Source organism: Nicotiana tabacum, chromosome 20, assembly GCF_000715075.1.
Source record: "Nicotiana tabacum cultivar K326 chromosome 20, ASM71507v2, whole genome shotgun sequence".
Lineage (NCBI taxonomy): Eukaryota > Viridiplantae > Streptophyta > Magnoliopsida > Solanales > Solanaceae > Nicotiana > Nicotiana tabacum.
In genome coordinates, this window is record NC_134099.1 from 1,647,677 (window position 1) to 1,653,156 (window position 5,480).

The following is a 5,480-nucleotide window of genomic DNA, read 5'->3' on the forward strand; positions in this document are numbered from 1 at the left end:
TCCACGAGAAACAGCTCAAGGTCCAAAACGCATATACACCTTGAATACTCGGGGACTGTCATCGACAGTCAAACACATTCAAGTATCTAAACTCGAATTTATAAGACCTTAAAGAGGAATCCCTCGACACAAAGGCCACGGCCATCATACTCGGGGACTAACCTTTCGGACAAGTGCGAAAGGTTATCAGGAAATAAGTCTAAAAGACATACCCGAAGGCTATAACCATATTAAAGGCTACGACCATATAAAAAAGGCTACGGCCGAAATCTTGCAGCTCAGAGACGTCCGACTTCCTCCATAAGTTAAAGGCCTTCAAATACTTTGAAAAACCGGTTAAATAAGGCTACCCTCGGCAAAAGCAAATAAGGCTTCGATAAAATCAGCCTTCGAATAATTTAAAGGCTTCGATAACATCAGCCTTCAAAAAAACCTCAGAGGTATTAACGCGAACGGGTTCTAATCGATTGAACCCTCGGAAAACGCAACGGGTACAAAAAAGACATGCTTTGGCATAATGAAATTTTCACTAAGTCTTTTAGCCAAAAAGAGAGAAAAATTATAGTCATCTTAGAGGTTGTTAGTGGCAGTCGATTGAGTCTCTGTTGGTTCAGTAGGTGCTTCAACATGTATTGGAGCATTTTTAACTTTTGCACGCTTGACCCATCCATCGTCACTTAAGGTGTAACCCTTTGCTGTCTTATTATAGATACTGGTAATGTGCTTGGGCAAAAAAGGTGCCAAATCAACTTTCATGGCTTCAAGAATATGTGAGATGAGAAAAACATAGGGTAGACAAGCAACAGAAGAGGATATATCCCTGATACTTTCAAGCATATACTGACAAATCCACACAAACCATTCAAGCCTTTTATTATTCATAAGACAGTAAAAAACAAAAATATTACTTGTAGTCAAAGAGTTGAGGGACCCAGCTCTAAGGATTAAAGTAGTGGCTATCATGTGGGCTAAAACCCGGTGTTCAACTTGAGATTTTTAGGACCAATGTCAGGAGGGTTATCAGATAGAAAAGCTTTTGCCTCTTCTAAGGAAACTTCAAAAATATTTTGGCCAGGAGTTTTGCACAAAAACATCTAACCATGAAACTTAGCAAAAAAAAATCTTCTCAATTTGATAGGAATCAAGAACAATCCGAGTGCCTAAAACCATGGACTCCAAGCCATCTTTTTCATTAACAAACATATTGGCATAAAACATGCTCACAAGCTCTTCATATACAGAGTTTCCAATAGTATCAAACATAGCAGAAAGACGTTGAAAGTCAAAAATAGCAATCACATCACAGTGCAAATTTTTCATAAGAGAGATTTACAGAGCATCCATAAGCCATATATTTGGACTTATAGGATTCAAACCTTGATTTCTCACTGGGTTCATAGAAGTTTAGTTTGTCCTCTGACCCAAAATTTGTACTTTCCACTTTCCCTTTCTTGCATGCAGGCTTTTTGGGGGTTTGCTATATAGGACTTTTTCCTGTCTTTTTCTTGCTAATAGGTAGATCCTTCGAGAAGTTAATGCATGATCCAAAGAACTTGGGTACAACAACTTCCAACAGCTAAATATTCTGCTTCAGTAGTTGAGAAGGCAATACAATTTTATTTCTCGCTATGCCAGGAAATTAGTGCATTTCCCAACAATTGGCATGTGCTACTAGTACTTTTCCTGTCAATCCTATCACCTACAAAATCTGCATCTGAAAAATCTTTTAAAACAAAATTGTTAGAATGAGCATACCATAATCATAATTCAGTAGTTCCAATAAGATATCTAATAATCCGTTTAACTGTAGTAAGATAGGATTCTTTTGGAGCCGACTGAAACCTTACACATTTATAAATATTGAACATTATATCTGGTCGACTAGCAGTGAGATATAATAAAGATCAAATCATTCCTCTATACATTGTTCCATCTACACTTTTTCCATTATTGTCTTCTTCAAGAGTAGTTGTTGGACTCATTGGAGTTCCAATGGAATTTGCATTATCCATAACAAACTTCTTTATAAGTTCCTTAGTGTACTTGGTTTGGCTGATCCCTTTGGGAGATTGTTTGATTTGCAGTCCAAGAAAGAAAGTTAGCTCTCCCATCATGCTCATTTTAAATTTTTCTTTCATAGTGTGAGCGAATTCTTCACATAGTACAGAGTTAGAACTTCCAAAAATAATATCGTCAATATATATTTGAGTAATAAGATTACCTGAATTTGAGTGCTTAATAAACATAGTTATGTCGATATTACCTCGTTTGAAACCTTGATTTAGAAGGAAGAACTTAACCTTTCATACCAGGCTGGGGGGGGGGGGTTGCTTGAGTCCGTATAGAGCTTTAGACAGCTTGAATACATGATTTGGGAAGCTGTTGTCCTCGCGGAGTCCAAGGTTCGATATTTTTAGGGTGCAACTCCCCTTCCTTTTGGGATGGGGTATGAGATTTGAAGAGCTGCCACCTAACAGATTAAGGTGTGTTGGGGCACCTAAAACAAATAACTCGTAAACTAATTTACATTACCAGAGATTGGGTAAGGGCTCGAAATTACCTTGACGGGAAGGTGTTAGGCACCCCTCGAGGTCCACAATGGTGGGTCCCGGCCAAACTCAATTTAAGCGAATTATCTTATAATAAATTTAAACAAATAGATATTACTCTAAAAAACAAGGAGCAAAAAGGTCCTAGGTTTCTAGCCTATAGGATCACTTCTGTGCAATACTTGATAATCGTCCCCAAGTTGGGGTGCTACATATAGCATTAACGCACAGGTCATTATTTCCTTTACTACCCAATTACCCTTCCCTTTTCAATTATTACCTAAGCGTTCTAATAATATCCAATACGTACCTTATGCGTGCACTACCCGTCCCTTACCTCTAGCCCTGAAGGTGTTTATGACCTCTACTTAAGGTGGTTCTAGACTCACCTATATTGTTTAAAAGGATAAAACTAAGCGACAAACAAAAGTCAAGTAGGACTGTCACATAAGGAGCAGTTAAATGGGCTTATGTAAACCTCCACAAATAGACAAACAAATGCACGCTGTTCAAACAAGCAACTTTAAATGATTTTAGGATCCTATAGGCATGATATCTAAATGGGCACAAACAAAATATACAACAGTTTTTATTAAATCGAGCAGACGAGTGCCTATCAGTTTGCCTACTGACTTTGTTAATATTTGAATCCGGGCATATGTCAAATAAGCAGTCATGGTTTTTAGACCCAGAATTTAATTAACCTACAGGCTTGCCTAAATGATAGTCGGGCAGAACCCTATAGACATGGTATCTAAGCTATAAACCAGTTACTGATTTTAATAGGAAGATTTTATCTTTAAATCCTATAGGCATGCTTTTTAAGTGTTGAAATGGGTTACAAACGTTGTTCCCTATAGACATGATATCTAAACACATAAACTAATTTTTACACTTACTTCCTATATGCATGATGTCTAAGTGTCAAGACTGATTTTATACATTATTCCCTATAGGCATGATATCTAAGTTGCAGAAAACTGATTTTAACACCTTATAGGCATGATTTCTAAGTGCAGAAACTGATTTTGAAATCCTATAGACATGATTTCTAAATGTAGAAACTAATTCCTTTATTTCCTATAGGCATGATTTCTAAATGCAGAAACTGATTCCTGTAATTCCTATAGGCATCATATCTACAATTATAAACTTATTGGTATGCTTTCTATTAATCACATGCGGGTAGAATTCTGTAAGCACATTTCCAGGAAAATCACTAATTGAACCGATAGGGTCCTATTGACATGGTCACTAATGCATGTAAAAAAATGTGCATGGATCCTATGGACAGGATTTCTAGTGCAAAGAATTCATGAACATGATTTTTAGCATGTGTATGAAGTACAGAACAAAGCTATCAGCAAGCCCTATAGACATGATTGTTAAACAAGTAGTAACCCTCACATAATCACCAATGAACCTATAGGCAGGTTTTCTACCCGAGTTGCCAGTAAAGATACCTCCCAAGCTTTTACTAGCAAACCCCAGATCTATTCATTACAGACCAATATGAATGAATTACACAAAGCAATTCATTACACTATAGGGAGCCTTGGCACGCCCAACATCAATCCTGGAAACCAGGCCTTCAAGCAAGCAAGTATGATGCACACATGTAGTCCATCCACAGTACACAAATGGGCTTCTGATGTGTCAAAGTTTCCAAGGGCCTCAGGGACCCCGGGCAATGCTCACACTAGAACCTTTCAAAGGAAACTGTTTTGTAACAGGTTGGAAGACCAACCCCAATGTGTCAGAGTTCAGAGGAGTCTCAGGGACCCTAGGCAGTGGTCACACTGGGGGTGGTAGAAACCTGAAGGACTAAGAGTAGCAATTTGAAAACTAGAACATAAAAGGTAAGGAGACAGTTTTAGAAAACAGTTTAATTTTTAGGAGCAAATAGATTCAGGCTACAGGGTTGCAATCAGAAACATACAACAGGTTTAGACAGGGTTTCACATTATTGGAGATAACCTAGTTTACTAGGTGGGATTATATAGACATATATTGAACAGAAGCATGCTGAAGTTTGAAATAACTAACTAAACAAACATATAGCACATGATAGCATGAATTAAAACACTCTAGTCTAGAAAGAAGTAAACAAAAATTAAGGGCCAGACATGCTAAGGTAAACCCATCACATAACCACATAGAACAAAGCAGATTAATAGGATATGAGGCATACTAATTAGGGAGAATGCAAACACCTAGCAAACAGAAACATATCGAAGTTGGAAGTAAACTAATCATATAATCACAAGGAGCAGAACAAGATAACAATAACTAAGGCATAACAGTTGAGAACAAGATGGCCAGGAATCATGTATCAAACAGGAACATGTTGAGGTCTATAATAGACCGACTGCCTAGCATATAGAATAGAATATGGTAACAGAAATTGAGGCATACTAGTTAAGAGAGTAGTAAACAGGAAGACATAGCGCAAGCAGAATCATGTTGAGGTCTACATAGCATATAGAAGAGAACATGATAATAGAAATGAAGGCATACCAGTTAAGGAGATAGGAAACAGGAAGGTAAAAACGAATGAAATCTAAGAGTCTAGCCTTGGCTTTCAGCCGGCTGGACAGTGCAACAAATCAAACAACTTAAATTGTGTAAGTGTGTATCAGTGTGTTCTTGTAAGTATGGGTGTCTGAGTTTGAGCATGTGTGTTTTTGAAAATCAAAACAATGGAGGATTTTATAGCATATAGTAGAGTAAAACCAAATAAGGTAGGAGAATCAATGGTACACCAATAAGGCAAAGAGATCAATCAATCAGTCAATTAGGGTTAACGGGAATCAATTAATAGGCAGAATCATAGAAGTATCACTTAAATTTACACGAAATAAATCAATAGTTGAGATTGAGGTCTAAATAAGGTAAGTAGTAGGTCCAGATGTCAATTAAAAGTCAGAATAC